Source organism: Bos indicus, chromosome 10, assembly GCF_029378745.1.
Source record: "Bos indicus isolate NIAB-ARS_2022 breed Sahiwal x Tharparkar chromosome 10, NIAB-ARS_B.indTharparkar_mat_pri_1.0, whole genome shotgun sequence".
Taxonomy (NCBI): Eukaryota; Metazoa; Chordata; class Mammalia; order Artiodactyla; family Bovidae; genus Bos; species Bos indicus.
The window spans coordinates 21,581,929-21,599,941 of record NC_091769.1 but is presented as its reverse complement, the minus strand read 5'-3'; the positions used below and the strand labels follow the sequence as shown (position 1 = coordinate 21,599,941).

Below are 18,013 nucleotides of genomic sequence, written 5' to 3'. Positions count from 1 at the left end.
TTCATTTTTGTAAGTGTACAGTTTGATGAGATTTGACAAATGTATTCAGTTGTTTAGTCACTTCAACATCCTCTGTATAGAACATTTCCAACACCCCGAAAAGTCCTTTTTTATATTGTGCTCCTTTGAGGTCAGCCCCTTTCCCTTACCTCTGGAAGTCACCAATTTAACTTCTGTCCCAAAAGTTTTGCCTTTTCCAGAATGTCACATAAATGGAATCATACAATATGCAGCCTTTTGTGTCTGGCTTATTTCACTTAAAATGGTGGTTCTGAGATCCATTCATGTTGCTGTATACATTAATACTCCCTTTCTATTGTCGAGGAACATTCCACTATATGAATGTATTAGTTTTCTATTCAATAGGCAATGGACATTTGGGTGGCTCCCAGTTTGGGGCTATTATAAATAAAGCTGCTATAAGCACCTACACAGAAGTTTTTGAGTGGATCATAGAGGTCTTTGAGGGGAGTTTTCGTTTCTTTTAAGTAAATTTCCAGGGATGGGATTTTGGGTCATATGGTGAATGTAGTTTGACTGTATATGAAATAACCAAACTGTTTTCCAAAGTGGTTATATCATTTTGAATTCCCACCAGGAATGCATACTCCTGTTGCTCTGTATCCTTGGCAGCATTTGGTATTGTCAGCTTCAAAAGTCCGACCATTTCAAAAGAGTATGTAGTGACATTTCATTGAGGTTTTGATCAGGGCTGATCTCCTTCAGAATGGACTGGTTGGACCTCCTTGAAGTCCAAGGGACTCTCAAGAGTCTTCTCCAACACCACAGTTCAAAAGCATCAATTCTATGGCACTCAGCCTTCTTCACAGTCCAACTTTCACATCGATACATGACCACTGGAAAAACCACAGCCTTGACTAGATGGACCTTTGTTGGCAAAGTAATGTCTCTGCCTTTGAGTATGCTATCTAGGTTGGTCATAACTTTTTTTCCAAGGAGTAAGCGTCTTTTAATTTCATGGCTGCAGTCACCATCTGCAGTGATTTTGGAGCCCCAAAAAATAAAGTCTGACACGGTTTCCCTGTTTCCCCATCTATTTCCCATGAAGTGATGGGACCAGATGCCATGATCTTTTTTTTCTGAATGTTGAGCTTTAAGCCAACTTTTTCACTCTCCACTTTCACTTTCATAAGAGGCTTTTTAGTTCCTCTTCACTTTCTGCCGTAAGGGTGGTGTCATTTGCATATCTGAGGTTATTGATATTTCTCCCGGCAATCTTGATTCCAGCTTGTACTTCTTCCAGCCCAGCGTTTCTCATGATGTACTCTGCATAGAAGTTAAATAAGCAGGGTGACAATATACAGCCTTGACATACTCCTTCTGCTATCTGGAACCAATCTGTTGTTCTGAAGATCAGCCCTGGGATTTCTTTGGAAGGAATGATGCTAAAGCTGAAACTCCATTACTTTGGCCACCTCATGCGAAGAGTTGACTCAGTGGAAAAGACTCTGGACGTACTCTGCATAGAAGTTAAATAAGCAGGGTGACAATATACAGCCTTGACATACTCCTTCTCCTATCTGGAACCAGTCTGTTGTTCTGAAGGAGATCAGCCCTGGGATTTCTTTGGAAGGAATGATGCTAAAGCTGAAACTCCATTACTTTGGCCACCTCATGCGAAGAATTGACTCATTGGAAAAGACTCTGATGCTGGGAGGGATTGGGGGCAGGAGGAGAAGGGGACGACAGAGGATGAGATGGCTGGATGGCATTACTGACTCAATGGACGTGAGTCTGAGCGAACTCCGGGAGTTGGTGATGGACAGGGAGGCCTGGCGTGCTGTGATTCATGGGGTCACAAAGAGTCAGACACGACTGAGCGACTGAACTGAAATGAACTGAGAGACTAATGCTATTGAGCATGTTTTCATGTTTATTTGCCACCATCCCCATATCTTCTTTGGTGGCATGGGGGGCTAGGAGTCACAAGGATCCCATAGAAACACTAACAACATGGAACCTCCAAGGGCTGGCCAAGAGCTCAAAAGCTAGGTGATAGGATGGTTTTACTGCCACACTGCCTAAGCAACTTAGGGCAGCACAGGGGCTGCAGTCACCCAGCTTCCTGATGGTTATGAAGTACTTGAGAATATGGGAAAAAATTAAAATCCCCTTGTTTCCTCTTCCCCTGAAACAGACACCAGGATGTGCCCTCAACCTTCCAGGGGACAAGCCATACATGTAGCGAGACTCTGTCTCCTCAAGCCTCTAATCAGGCCTCAGATTTTCCTTGAACAGCTGACCAAGTTCTATCAACACCTTCTCCTGAAACTGTGCTTTTACTTTCCAAGTATTTTCCAACCTTACTTGATTCTGAGAACATCTCCTCAGGGTAAGGTCCTGACAGTATTATCCATCTGTAACCTTCCTCCCTGTGCTGTTTCTACCTGGGAACTTCCTCATCTTTCAAGATCCAGCTCAAATGTCACCCACACCATGAGTCTTTATTATTTTATTTTTCCTAACAAGGTGCCTTCCAGGTAAGAGGTATCAGCTGCATTTTGTAGACAAGGAACAAAGTTAATTCCTCCTTTCTACTCCCAGACCACTTTGTTAACAAGGCTGGCACTTATTTCTTTGTATTACAATTTTCTCTTTCTTTTTCTGTGTCTCCTTGTAGAAGTGCAGGGCTATGACTTTTTCATATTTTTAACCCCAGGGCATATCGTTTGTCACTGTTGTTTAATCGTTAAGTCGTGTCTGACTCTTTTTCGACCTCATAGACTGTAGCCTGCCAGGCTCCTCTGTCTGTGGGATTCTCCAGGCAAGAATACTGGAGTGGGTTGCCATTTCCTTCTCCAGAGGATCTTCCCAACCCAGGGATCAAACCCAAGTCTCCTGCGTTGACAGGCGGATTCTTTACCACTGAGACACCAGGGAAGCCAGGGCATATCATTGGTGCCTGCATATAGTAGGTGCTCAACAAATACTTAATACTTGAATAAAGAAAATGCCGCAATTCATCAATCCTCCAGTCTCTTCTCAGTCTGCACTTTCTACAGTGGGCACCAATCTCCCCAGCTCTCCAGGAACCTTCTCAGTTGGTTTCACGTCGTCAAAACAGCAGCAGGAAGCATAACTTCAAGGGCAGGAACTCTTGATTCCTAGTGGAGGAGCTTTTATCCAAGATGGTGTCATATAATGAGAATCAAAACATGTTTTCAGAGGAAGGATTTCATGTGCCCGAATTAGGAGAACATTTTGTAAATGTTCCAGATGGGCTGAGATGTCCTGATACATACACATTATCTTGCTCAATTCAGTAAGGATTTCAGGATCACATGCCTGGTAACAAGTAATTAGGTCTGTAATCTCAACTCCTCCCCAGGCCCCTAGGTACAAGTCTGGGCCCTTGGGCCCCTGGAATTCAAGCAGATACAAACAATGACTAAAGGATAAAGGAGACTGATGTATGAAAGGAAGATTAGGAAACAAAACCCTTGTGACTCCAGGAGAGGTAAGGATTACAGAATGAGGAACCAGATCATGATGTCATCATGCAGAGATCATCCTTGCCAAGGGGAGGAGAGGGCAAAATGAGGTCACCTCCCCATGTGCCAGCTTAACCAGGCAGCCAGAAAGGCTTCTTCACAGTGTTCCTGGGGACATCGAGAAGTTTGAAAGAAAGGACCATTTGTCAAGTTAACTTACTGTGCATGTCTTCTGTCCTTCCTAAGCCTACCCCCACAAGAACCCAGCCCTTAACTAATCTTTAACCTCTAGACTTTTCAGGAATCTTTCAGACATAATAGGGACTTCCCTGGTGGCTCAGACGGTAAAGCGTCTGCCTGCAATGTGGGAGACCAGGGTTTGATCCCTGGGTCAGGAAGATCCCCTGGAGAAGGAAATGGCAACCCATTCCAGTACTCTTGCCTGGAAAATTCCATGGACAGAGGAGCCTTGTAGGCTACAGGCCATGGGATCGCAAAGAGTCGGACATGACTGAGCAACTTCACTCACTCATTCAGACATAATAGAGAAATCTTGAGAATAGGGTGGGGGAGATAGACTGCCTGTGACACTAATCTCCTTGGACAACGGCTGCAGCACCACCCCCCCACCCCGTCTGACCCTTGGCCCTGTAGGCAATCACAGCATGTGACTGAGGGGAGAGAAGGTACTTTCAGTCTCCTGGTACCCCAGGTTAGCCTCCCTCACAGCAGGCTGAAACCTGAGCTTCCATCCCAAGAGGAAAGGTCAGTGAGGAAAGGCAACACTTGCCAAGACCCTGCCTTCCTCAGGCATTCTGTCTCTGTCTATACCCAGAGTGCTTTCTGTTGCTGAGGGCTATGTCCCCGCTCTCTTTCCAGCCAGATCTTGAGTTCTGCATGCTAGAGATACAGTGACCTTAGGGAAGCCACATGTAGATGGGGATGAGGGGCAATTGCAGCTTGAGATGTGAGAGTCTCCATCCATCCATCCATCCATCCAACCGTCATCTACAAAGAACCTTACTAAATACCCTGGTGGGGGGAGCTATAAATAAGACACAAGTCCCTTCCTCTCTTTAGGAAGTTCACACTGTAAGAGGGGAGATGGCTGAGCTAAAAGATCACAAAGCAACATGATGACAGTAGAGCTCTTCACAGAAGCTTGGCAGGCATCCACACGGAGCCCCTAGGTCAGCCCAAGGAAATCAGAGATGCTTCCTTTTTCTTTTCGCCAAGCCCCACAGCTTGTGGGATTTTAGTTTCCCCCAACCAGGACTCAAACCCGGACCCTAGGCAATGAGAACTCAGAGTCCTAACTACTGGACTGCCAAGGAATTCCCCAGAGATGCTTCTTATAGGTGAGGAAGATCCTAGCATTAGAGAATTTTTATAATGTGAGGCTAGCTGGACAAAATAAACAGGAAGACATAAGATGGGTTCTTGTGCGTTGTAATCTGACTGCGTGGAGGGTTGCTGCTTCTCTAGAGGGCCCCATGGAATCCCAGGTTTCTCTGTATTTCTTGGGCATCTTCTCCTCTCTTTTTCTTTTGTTTCCTGGCTTATAAAAAAAAGGGACGGTGAAAGGTTATCAAGAAGATGAGACTTCAAGAAGATGCTGAAGTCAGGGGTCGGTTACTTAATCTGCCCCGTTTGAAAACCTTAATGTCAAGGTAATGGGAGAGAGACAAAAAAAATGAGGCAGGCAGGAGGAGGGGACTCAGAACCCAGTAATCTCTTACCTGCCCAGAACCCAGGGCCTGGTAACTGCCATGTAGGTGGGAAAGCAGGGCTCAGCGCTTTCTGCCCTGGGAAATCTGTAGGACCAGCAGAGAGGCAGAATCCTTGTCAGACCCATGACAGTGCCTGTGCCGATCTGGGACGTCCACGTGAAGAGGGTAGGTAAGCTCCTGCTCCCTAAGAGAAGGTATCCCTCACCGCAGGCCAGTCCTGATCCTCAAACTCTGATTCCCCCACCCCAGGCCAGCCCTGATCCTCACACTGTGATCCCTGGGGAGTCACGAAGCCTCTGTTTCACTTTTCCCTCTGACAAGACACCAGAACTCATTGGGCCTGTGGTGGGCAGACACACCACCTCAAAGGTGTCAACATTCTAATCTTGTGAATGTTGCCTTACAAAAGGAATTTCACAAATGTGATTAAGTATCTTCAGGTGGGGAGATGATCCTGGATTATCTGAGGGGGCCCCGCCTCCTTATAACAGGCAGGCAGGAAGTTCAGAGTTACAAAAAGAGATGTGATAACAGAAGTCAGAGACGGAGAAAGGCTTGAGTGCTCACTTTGGTAGCACACACACTAATAAATTGGAATGACCAGAGAAGATTAGCATGGCTCCTGTGCAAGGATGACAAGCAAATTCATGAAACATTCCATATTTTTATAGAAAACAAATTTATGGTTATCACAAGGGAAAAGGGGGAGAGGGATAAATTTGGAGTTTGGGATTAGCAGATACACAGTACTATATGTAAAATAAACAAGTTCCTATTGTATAGTCCAAAGAACTGCATTCAGTATCTTTTAATAAACTATAATGGAAAAGAATCTGAAGAAGAAAATCTGTAACTGAATCACTTTGCTGTATACCATAAACACAACACTGTAAATTAACTATATATATTTCAAGAAAAAAAGAGAGAGAAGGAGAGATTTAAAGATGCTATGCTTCTGGCTTTGACGATGCAAAAGGGGCCACGAGCCGAAGAATACAGAAGCTGGGAAAGGTGAGGAAACAGTTCTCCCCAGAGCCTTCAGTGGGGCCTCAGCCTTGGACACCTTGACTTTAGGACTTCTGCCCTCTAGAACTGAAAGGCGACACATCTGTGTAGTTTTAAGCCACTAAGTTTATGGTAATTTGTTACAGCAGTAATAGGAAATGAATGCAGGGCCAGACACCACAGAGAAAGACAAGGACGCAGGGGAATAGCCTTCACGAGGCAGCACACGCCAGGGCCCCAAAGGAGTGCCTGTCACAGGCCTCACAGGACACCAGTTGGGGGTGGGGGGCGGAGCACCGGGAGCAGGCAGCGAAAGTGAGGTCACCAATGTGCTAACCTGGTTGGCGAACTTCCACGTCACATGCTGTACATGATAGCATCTCAGCTCTTCCACCTTCTCTTTCTCCCCTTGGTAACTCAATACAGGAGTAAACAGGCTCACCCTAGGGTAACTCTATCTGTGCACTTCCTCTCAGATAGATTCAGGGCAAAAGACTCTTCATACTCCTTCATCCATCCTGGGTTCTCCCCCAGCCTCCTCCATAGTCCATACAGCAACAGGCCCATGTGCACAACCCAGACGCACAGACACACAGGCCCAAGAGTTACAAACCTCTTTCGAGGCCAGTGGAGTGCTGAGATGTTCACAGACACGAGTCCTTTGTTCTCTGTCCCCAGAGTTTGGTTGGTCTCCTAACTTTACGGACCAGAGGCTACAATCAAAGGCCATAAAAGATGTCACTATGGAGAGCCAAGAGATGCTCAGGAGTTGAGAGTCTAAGTTCATTTTTCCCTGCAGAAGGGAAAGGGTGGCCCCACTGTGTGCTATCTTGTCGTGGACGCCTCCGCTCTGCAGCTTCCCCAGGCAGAGTCCACCCCAACTGACTCAGGGAGTCGAGGTGCACAAGATCCAAGGGTTATAAAAGTTGGAAGGAAAGAATAGGAAAACATTTGGGAGACAATTTTACCTTAAATTAGTACATTATAGACTACCGGTAAAAGAAGCAATTTAAAATCAATCTCTCTAGTCCATTTTGAAACAGAACATCAGTGAATCTTTAACGTAAATAAATAAATCTTCCTTCAGAAAATCCTCTAAGGATGAATTAGGGGATTGTGGGGCTGGTCTTAAGTCCCTAAGAGCATCACAGAGCCAGGGCTGTGACTTTATCCCTCTTCCCCTCAGCTCTATCCAGCAACACCTTGCGGGTAGAGGACCACACGGGTTTCTGGTGTCTCTGTCAAGTACAGATCAAGCCAATAGAGCTCAGAGCAACTTGTGTAAGGAGTGAAATGGTAGCAGTGGGGGTGGGGTTGAGCAGGTCTGAGGAGCAGAGGCAGAGATGGCTCCCTCGGAGGGACATGGCAGCCTGGGCAAAGTAAGAATGAGACAACATAGAACTTGAAGAACCCAATGGCCATGATGCCCTTCCCAACATGGTCACTTACTCTCTGGACAAGCCAGTCAAACTCTTTGAGCCTCCCTTCCCTATCTGTAAAATGGCAAGAAGTATGGTCCATTTTAATGCCACGAATATGCTCTATAACCGGTGTATGACTGTACAAAAGGTTACATGGTTATCCTTATTGTTCATAAGCTAAGAAACTGGAACTCAAAAAGAGGGCATGCTTTGCTCAGGATAATGCTGACAGTTGGCGGCAAAGCAGAGAAGATGGGAAAGGGGATGGTTTGGTGGGTTCTCGAGCCACCATATCACACATCAGGACCTACCCTGCAAAGCTGCATTGCTTCTCCCTTCTTACTTCCTCCTCTATCCCTGATCCTTTGCCTCAATTTGTCATGTCTCAACCTTTTTCTCAGCAGGATGCTCACCCACAAATCACCTGCTCTGGGGTCCTTCAACCCAAGCTGTCTGGAAGAGTGGGCACAAAGGTGGATTAGGGGGCTACAGGAGTGGTGAACATAAGGTCAAGGCACTGCACAAGGAGCCCAGATGTTCAAGCTTGTCCATGTACCTTGGTTGCACCACCCATTCTGTACAGGAAGGAGTGTCCTACAAAAAGCAAGGAATGCTGATGTTGCTGCAGCTGCTCTACTCATCAGGTCCAGAAAAGAAGGAAACTTCTCTGTTCTTCTGCAGCCAACAGTATACACACAGCCATTAACAACACTGCTGGCTAGGGTGATCCTGAGATCCTGTAACGGCCTGATGCACAGTAGGTGTTAATATGTACTGAATAGAGGATGGCTAGATGGACAAATCAATTCATAAAATACTGAGGCTGCACAGGGCCACTGTGCTTCTCTAGAGAGTAAACATCAGGGTTTTTATATCAGGGGACAACCCCATGAAGCAGGGTGGGCAAGTACTGCTGATGCTAGACAGAGATGGGGGAGGGTACATAACACGGCTGTTTCTCCTTCCCCCAAAGGGCTCACAAAGCACAAGCTATCCCCACCATGACCACTGGATGACTGTCTTTAGGACCTCCCTTGCTTTTGGATACAGGATTCTGGCTTCTTGCTCAGCTGGTCAGGCAAAGGGTCATTTCGTATCTTTAGCAGAGGGCTAATGAGCACTTTCTCACATGGATCCTCAAACCACTCTCGTTGCTTTAGTCAAGCCAGCTTCTGCTCCATGAACCACACTGCTCTGGTCTGATGGGTGAAAGTCAGGAAGAAGCCATTTGGCTAGGGGTCTGGGTTGACTGTTATAAGAGCAGTGCTGAGAGTGACACAGTTGGGGCTCACTTATAGATAGGTCTTGGTACTGAAGGGAGAGGTCTGTACCCTACTACCCAGAGGCATGGTTCCAACCTCAGGGGCAGTCAGAGAGACCCAGAACCTCATCTTATATGTGAGTGAAGTAATATTCTAACTAATTAGTGCCAAAGACAGGACTACCCCCTTGGGTCCCCATCCCTCCAATTCCCAGTTGCTTATTCTGCCACTACACCGGCCTTTCTTAAATCACATGCACATCATTCTTCTCCTCCCATGCCCACATTCTCTCCCCCTTGCTCCTGTCAGTGGTACCCATGGCCACTAGGGGCTCTGGGTCTGTCACCTGAAGATGCTGGCCAAGTTGCTTTCTGGGCAGCAGGAAGTAAGATGCCAGCGTGAAAAAGGGGGAGACTAGGATGGCTGTTCCTCAGAAACCAGCGGTTTTGTGTTTGCCGGTCCCCCAGGGCTTGGAAAATTATTTCCCACAAGCAGACTTTCTTTTCTGCCTTGTGTTCCCTCCTGTGGTCCCTTATCAATGTCACAATACATTTCTCTCCAACTCCGGGAACTCCACTTGGATTTCTTGGTTTTGCTGGCTCATTCTTTACTCAGGAGTGAGCTAGAGGCAGCTTAGCAAGGCTTGTTTTCCTTTAGCATTTCCAGAACCTGGGCTCTCTTTGTCTTTTCAGATAAGAGAAAGCAGGCAGTAAAAATGCCCAGCATGGCCAAAGTCAATAAAGACAGGTGATGAAGGAGAGAGGGAAAGATCATGAGAGACACAGCGGGGATGAAGAAGGAGGAGGAACAAAACACATCATTACTAGTGAGAGAGAGAGACCATGCGTGCGTCAGCGAGCTTGAGAGGAGCAGAATACAGAAAGAAGGTCAGGACAGAAAAAAGAAAGATGGAATGTACTAAAGCAGGCAGCTGCAGAAAGGGAAGCTAGTGATGCCACTTGGTAGAAATCAGAACACCCTGTTCCCCTCCAGAGCTTCAAAATAAGCACCTTTCTGGGATGGAGCTCCCCAGCCCTCTGATGCAGCCGTAAATTTCACCTGGGTCACGGGCCTGCCAGAGCACTGATTTCTTGGCCTCACATTTTGCTGGGGCATGCAGCCTCCTGCCATACTGGCCTGCTCCCCTACTCCCTCCCTCTGGACCAGGAGCAAAAGGGGTAAGGTGATGCCCCTCCGACAGGTCCTCAGGGTGGTGCCCCCAGCCAGTGACTTCAATGCCTGCCGCAGGGGGTGTGGCTCCGCTGCGGTCTGTGACAGGCTGGACCCAGCTCTTTAGATGTGACTGGGCACGTGTTTCTAATTGTGGAAAAGCTGCTTCCCTTGGCCTGACTTACTTCAGCCGTTTCCAGATCCAAGGAGGTAACCAGTGCCGGCTGCCGGAAGACACTGACAGGCGAAGAAAACACCGCAGCCCTGTTTGAGCTCTAAGGCACCCGACCTCGAGACTCGGATAAGATTCCAGCTCAGCCCACATAGGCCTGCCTGTCTTTCCTCCTCACAGACCTCAGAGAGGAAATTGAGGTAGGAGTTCAGAGACACAGAGCCAGCTCTCTGAAATCCTGGGCTCACCCAGAGTCAAGACATTTTTCATACGGGCTCAGGAGCTATTATAAAATCTCATGTCTCTGCCTACTTACCACAAAGGTTGGTATTATCACAGGAGTGAAGGACTGGTGAAAGACAAAACCGTGAAAAGGAAGCAAAAACAACAACATCAAATGCAGTTCTTTCCTATCAACAAAGCTTTGATTCCAGCTCTGGGAAGGTGCATAGTGGGGCTTCGGAATAGATCTTGCCTACCACGCTACAGCACGTCTTCCCTTCTCCAGCCCTTTTCACCTCGAAGCACCAGCATCATTTTGGAAATCTCAGAAGCCCCTCTAAGGACAGATGTGCTGAGCCTGTGGCAGGGCTTCTCACCTCCAAGGACAAATAAGCAGTGGAGGAGGGGTGCACCCCTATGCTGGAGCTTGTGGACATCCGGATTCACACAGCTCTTCCTGGACACTTCCAGCTGAGCTCCTGCCCATGCTGGCCCACCCCCACCCCTTCCTTTCCTGGCTCCCTCTTACCCTTCCCTCTTATTCTGATCCCTCCCTGCCAGTTGTTGGACCTGAAGTTTCTGCTGAATCACCATCTAGTACTTAGTTCAGCCAAGAAACCCAAACACCCAGCTCAGCAGTTTACAAGAGCTGAGTAATTCTTCAGCATTAGCTAAACATGGCTCCTGAACTGGGGTGGGGGAGAAAAGAAAAACAGAAGACACAGGGAAAGCAGGGGAGACAGAACACACTGTGCTATGCTACCTGGAGGAGCCCCATTTAAGTCCTACCCTTTAAAGAATACACAGAAGAACCATGAGAAAGAGGTCTTCATGATGCAGATAACCACGATGATGCAGATAACCACGATGGTGCAGTCACTCAACTAGAGCCAGACATACTGGAGTGTGAAGTCAAGTAGGCCTTAGGAAGCATTATATGAACAAAGATTAAGTGGAGGTGATGGAATTCCAGCTGAGCTACTTAAAATCCTAAAAGCTGCTGCTGTTAAAGTGCTGCACTCAATATGTCAGCAAATTTGGAAAACTCAGCAACGGCCACAGGATTGGAAAAGGTCAGTTTTCATTCCAATCCCAAAGAAGGGCAATGCCAGAGAAAGTCGAAACTACTGTACAATTGTGCTGATTTCACATGCCAGCAAGGTAATTCTCAAAATCCTTCAAGCTAGGCTTCAGCAGTACCTGAACTGAAAACTTACAGATGTACATGCTGGGTTTAGAAAAGGCAGAGGAACATCTACTTCTGCTTCATTGACTACATGAAACCTTTTCATTGTGTGGATCACAACAAACTGTGGAAAATTCTTAAAGGGATAGGAATACCAGACCACCTTACCTGTCTCCTGAGAAACCTGTATGTAGGTCAAGAGGCAACAGTTAGAACCGGACATGGAAGAACTGACTGGTTCAAAACTAGGAAAGGAGTACATCAAGGCTGTGTATTGTCACCCTGCTTATTTAACTTATATGCAGGTGTGTGTACACATGTGTGCTAAGTCACCTCAGTTGTGTCCAACACTTTGTGACCCTGTGAAATATAGCCCACCAGGCTCCTCAGTTCACGGGATTCTCTAGGCAAGAATACTGGAGTGGGTTGCCATGGCCTCCTCCAGATCTTCTCAACCCAGGGATCGAACCTGAGTCTCCTGCTGCTTCTGCATTGCAGGTGGATTCTTTACTACTGAGCCATAGAGCAAGCCCTAATATGCAGGTATATCATGCAAAATGCCGGACTGAATGAATCACAAGCTGAAATCAAGATTGCCAGGAGAAATATCAAGAACCTCAGATGTGCAGATGATACCACTAATGGCAGAAGTGAAGAGGAACAAAAGAGCCTCTTAATGAGGGTGAAAAAGGAGAGTGAAGCTGGCTTAAAACTCAACATTAAAAAAACAAAGATCATGGCAACTGGTCCCATGACTTCATGGCAACTAGAAGGGAAAAAGTAGAAGCTGTGACAGATTTTCTTTTTTTGGGCTCCAAAATCAATGCAGACGGGGACAGCAGCAACGAGATTAAAAGACCCTTGCTCCTTGGAAGGAAAGCTATGACAAACTTAGATAGCATATTAAAAAGCAAAAATATCACTTTGCTGACAAAGGTCCATATAGTCAAAGCTGCTATGGTTTTTCCAGTAGTCATATATGAACGTGACAGTTGGTCGGTAAGTCCCTTGGACTGCAAGATCAAACCAGTCAATCCTAAAGGAAATCAACCCTGAATATTCATTGGAAGGACTGATGCTGAAGCTGAAGCTTTGGCCACCTGATGTGAAGTGCTGACTCATTTGGGAAAGACCTTGATGCCGGAAAAGATTGAAGGCAAAAGGAGAAAGGGGAGGGAGAGGATGAGATAGTTATCTAGCATCACTGACTCATTGGACAAGAATTTGAGCAAACTCCAGGAAATAGTGAAGGACAGGGGATTCTGGTGTGCTGCAATCCGAGTGGTCAAAAAGAGCTGGACATGACTTAGCAACTGAATAACAACAACATTACAAGACATCCCTCCTGGCCTCCAGCCTCCATGACTGAATAACAACAACATTACAAGAATCTGCCCTCCAGTGCAAGGGACACAGGTTCGATTCCTGGTCGAGGAACTAAGGTCTCACACTGTGGGGCTAACTGAGCCTGAGAGCTCTCGAGCAAGTACACTGCAAATATTGGAGCCTGTGTGCTCTACAGCCCGTACTCTGCAACAAGAGAAGTTTGCGTACTGCAATGAGAAGCTCTGGTGCGCCACAACTAGAGAATAGCCCTTGGGCCACAATGAAGAGTTCGTGTGCCACAACCAAGACCCAGAGCAGCCAAACTGAAAATAAATAAATGAGTTCTAAAAACTCATTACTTTTCCAGCCCAGGCCTGAAAAATTCAAGCTATTTCATACCCCAATTCTCAGGGCCAAGAACAGTATGGGGTACATCATGGCCCTTGATAAATATTTGCTAAAGGAACAAAGGATTGTGATTCTCATTTATATAAGGCTGCCCCAAGGTCTCAGTCCCCTTCTGTTGTTCCAGAGAAGGCTTTTGAGCAACATCCTGGGTGGATTAACGCCCCAAAGGAAAACTTCCAACCAAAGACCCATTCAGCATCTCAGGGATTTGGCAAGGATGTGGAAGACAGAAATAGAACACACTGTAAACTGCTCATCACAAATGCTGGAGACAGTTAAGTAGAAACATATTTCATTTGAAACATTTTTAATTTTGATTTGTAGATAAACTGTATTTCTCCGGCTTAGCAGTCAGTCAGTCACATGGCCAGCCGACTCTGCTTCTACCTCTTCCTTGTTTTTGTCACCTTGTAACTTTGTTTTTATTTTGGGCCACCACCTATTTGGCCTGGAAAAATGCTTAGCCTGCTGACTTATCTCCCTGCCTCAAGTGTCATGCTCTTTTCTTCACTCAAATGTGGATCTAATCACGTTACTCCTCTGCACAAAATCCTTCAGTGGTTCCTTGGATGTAGACTGCTCTTCTCTGCACGATACCTAAGGTCCTTTAAGATCTGGGTCATGCACATGAAAATCTGGCTCATGCGCACCTCTTCTGCCCTATCTCCTGTCTCTCTCCTAGGCTCTACCCATACAAAAGAACTCTCTTTTCTCCAAGGACTCGTTGGTTTCTCGACCCCAAGTCTTGACTATGCTCTTCCGCCTACTCACTGTTCTATTGTATGCCCAGATGGAGGCCGTGGGTTTATCCTCCTAGACTTAGCTCAACCTGGAAGCCTTCCCCGGCGCCCCTCTACCAACTCTGAAGCAGCTTTCTCTGTGTGGTACACACTTTTGTCATCATACTATATTGTAACTATTTGTAATTCCATCTTTTCGCTAACCTTTAATATCTTCCAAGATTCTGTATAAATAAAGTCACTCAAGATAGGAGCTCAATGTGATGATTAACTGATGGATTTGCAGTTTCTTTTTTTCTTGGAAATCCATGTGAACATGATTTGTTCCATCTGCCAGAAATCCAGTTAGGTGGGTTTTGTATTATTATACCCAGTTCATGGCTGAAATTTTAGATTGGGACTGTGAGGTCTCTGTGTCTGTTTATCTATTTGTATATGTCTATATGGGGCTTCCCCAGTGGCTCAATGATAAAGAATCTGCCTGCCATGCAGGAGATGGGGTTTCGATCCCTGGGTCAGGAAGATCCCCTGGAGGAGGGTATGGCAACCCACTCCAGTATTCTTGCCTGGAGAACCTCATGAACAGAGGAACCTGGCAGGCTGTCGTCCATAGGGTCACAAAGAATCAGATATGACTGATGCGACTTAGCACACATGCATGCACATATGTCTATACACATATGTTATAGATGTGTGGTATTTTCTACCTCCAAATGGTATTGCCAAAATTAGTTTGTAAAAGAGCTCTATTTAACTGACTTGAAATATAATAGAAACTAGCCCTAATGAATTTCAGCTTCATGTGACCTGGGAAAATACTCAGTATTAAAGCTAGTCTAAAAAAAATAAAAATAAATAAATAAATAAAGCTAGTCTAAGTTTGTCAGTTTAATTAATACAGACATGTCTTTAGAGTTATCAAAATTAAGAATAATCTTTCGTTGTACCTAAGTTACTACAGATCAAAGATGACCATGTTACCTCTGTTACAAAATTGGTCAGCAAGAAAAATAACTTGAGATGATGATTGACTTTGTCTAATGTCTCATCAAGTTTTTATGAGTAATTTAAACATTAATTGTTGGAAACAACTAAATTAAATAAATGTAAATAGGACAAGAGTTTTTAGATAAACTCTTCAATAATTTTTTTATGTTTTATGGTGTGCCTACTTAAAAACAGTTTGTCTAGTGCTTGCCTTGGCAGCACATATACTAAAACCGGAATAATACAGAGAAAATTAGCATGGCCCTTGTGCTAGGATGACCAAAAAAAAAAAAAAGTTTCTCCAAATCTTTTAGTAATTTAAAACTTTGGAGTTTTGCTAAGTTAAATGATGGGGCTTCATTGAATGTCTTTATCACTTCCAAGTAAGATAAAATACTGAAACATTAACTGCTAAACTAGTCTAAATCTTCTGTCTTATTACAGAAACACTAAAGAGGTTTGTGTTTATTAAAAACATGTCTTGTACCACATTGGAAAAAAGCATTATATTATGAGGTAATGTATGTTTTTAGAAATTATGGTATGCATTCATGAGTTTGCCAGTCCAAAAAAGTAAACAGAACAAAACACTGTTATAACAGTTTACAATTGCTTAACAAAGATGAAACAGTTATCTTTTTTTTTCTCCCTATCTGATGTCTCCAGTATGTGGAAAGTCAATGAGTATTCTTATTTTCATGGCAATATAGCTAACTGTATAAGTTCAATAAGAATCTGTTCTCCCTATAACATGATACAATTAGAAACATTGGTTACATTACCAGGGCTTTGACTGGATTGTCAGATTTGAGAGAGACACGCATAGAATTAGATACGACCAGACAGCTTTAAAGAACTAAGATTGACTTCATGGAGCCATAAAGCTCTTTGGAAAGACAAGCTGGTACCATGACTTCAGGGTTCCCATCAGCTTTACCTGGTGAGTAAGAAAGATTCCTTCTTGGCAGGTGCAAGAACCTCAGGATAATTTTAGGAACCTCAAGGAGACAAAAATTCACCCAAATTCATAGGTATTACAGGTGAATCTAATGTCATGTTCAGTGTGGCTTCCTGGTCCTGAGAGGCAATTAAAAGTTCAATCTGGTGATTCCTTATGAAAAAGTTCCGGCAAAGCACGCTTTTAAAAGCCTGGACTTATGAAATAATCAGGCAAAGTTTAATAAAACTAAATTTATTTTACAAACAAGTTAGTCTTAATTTGGCTATCTTTGGTAAAGATGAAGGTGATTTTAGAGAGACAAAAAAACTTACGTTCAATAGAAACTATAATACATATTTATGGACATTAGAATCTAATTCTGTTAATCACTTTTGAGGTTTTGTTTTTCTACCTGTAAACTGGACTAGATCCTGAATTCTTCTAGTTTCCTCAAATATTTGGCTATAACTCCCCAAGTAAGGTTTTCAATTTTTCTCTCATTTCTGACTTGAAATCACTGAGAACCAAAGCTGTTGTTTTCTTGAAGATTATGAACTGGAACTGAACAGCCTGATATACACTTAAGAGAGCTCACATTTAGATAGTCTTTGTGCCTGTTGCTTTGCAAGTCATTCAGGAAGTTTACCTGAATACCAGATGACATCACCAGAGACATTTCAACCAGCAAAAGATGCTTAGAGCCTAACCTCTAGAAGTCTCAGCTGGTGACTCTCAGGATTCAGACACTGGGTTTATAATTTGCTCCAGCCATCAATCTCTTTTCTTCTTTGTCTCCATAGAAATGCCTCTTATTAAATACCTGGTTGCTTATACTCTGTAGGCCTAACTTTCAGTGCCCACCTATATCGCTGCCTCCTGACATTAGTAACTGAACTGACCTACTGTTAGGATTAAGAGATTGGTTCAATGAGATATAAAGCAGTCTATCAACTCTGGACTGTGAAATTTCTAGAGAAAGTTTCAAAGGCAAGACTGTAGGGGACCAAGATGTGCCACCCTAAAATGTCTCTGGCATGCAGATTAGTTCAAGCTGCAAAATGATCAAGGCCCACAAGACCCAGGAAGAAATTCTGCCCTTCCCCACAACTGCTTAAAAATAATTTAGATAGAGGACTGTTCCTGGAACATCATCACATCATCACCATCACCAGAGATCCTGTAAAATACAGGCTGGGTGAGGGGGAGATTAGAGATTAGAGTCCACTTTCTGTTCCATTGTCTCCACCACCCCCAGCAAACATTTACTTTTCATTTTCATGTCAATTACCTTCCTCCCTTTGAAGTCCTAAACTTTTATACCAACATTCTCTTTTGTACCATCTTCAGGTATTATTACCATCAGGTAAATACCATCTTCAGCTAAAGTGAGGGTTTTGGCCATTTGGGCATATACTCACTTTTTCTGGATTTCTTCTAAGTATACATGTTAGTAAACTTTTGTTTGATTTTTTTCTTTTTAATCTGTCTCATGTCAATTTGGGCTTCCCAAGTGACACTGGTGGTAAAGAACCCGCCTGCTAATGCAGGAGATGTAAGAGACATGGGTTTGGTCCCTGGCTCAGGAAGATCCCCTGGAGGAGGGCATGGCAATCCACTCCAGTATTCTTGCTTGGAGAATCCAATGGACAGAGGAGCCTAGAGGGCTACAGTCCTTGGAATCGCAAAGAGTCGGACAGGACTGAAGCGAATTAGCATGCAGCATGCATGTCAATTTAATTCTTAGACTAGCCCGAAGAACCTGGATCGGTAGAGGAAATTTTCTTCCTTTCCAACACTCCCAAGGCTGATGAGACACTCATAAGCTTTGGGGACCAGAGAAGGGCAAGAAGGCAACCCTGTCCAGTTAACAGAGGTAATGTGTATAGTGCATGGGGATAAGACGTTTAGGGCTGGAGAATATGAAACCTCAAAGGAAAACGAACTGAGAAAAAGGGATTTAGAAGTTAGGAAGGACCGCTGAATCTTCTCATG

The 18,013-nt window shown here is 44.7% G+C and overlaps 1 protein-coding gene and 2 non-coding genes across 3 annotated transcripts in view; 2 read left to right on the top strand and 1 right to left on the bottom strand.

Annotated features, from left to right (window-relative positions):
- SLC7A8 (solute carrier family 7 member 8) overlaps positions 1 to 18,013 on the bottom strand; it is a 52,898-nt gene that overhangs the window by 14,811 nt on the left and 20,074 nt on the right. The gene's annotated exons all lie outside the window — the stretch shown is intronic.
- Positions 5,742 to 5,849, top strand: LOC139185560 (U6 spliceosomal RNA). Its single transcript, XR_011569128.1, has one exon. It is a non-coding gene; the product is annotated as a U6 spliceosomal RNA (small nuclear RNA).
- LOC139185559 (U6 spliceosomal RNA) lies at positions 15,285 to 15,392 on the top strand. Its single transcript, XR_011569127.1, has one exon. It is a non-coding gene; the product is annotated as a U6 spliceosomal RNA (small nuclear RNA).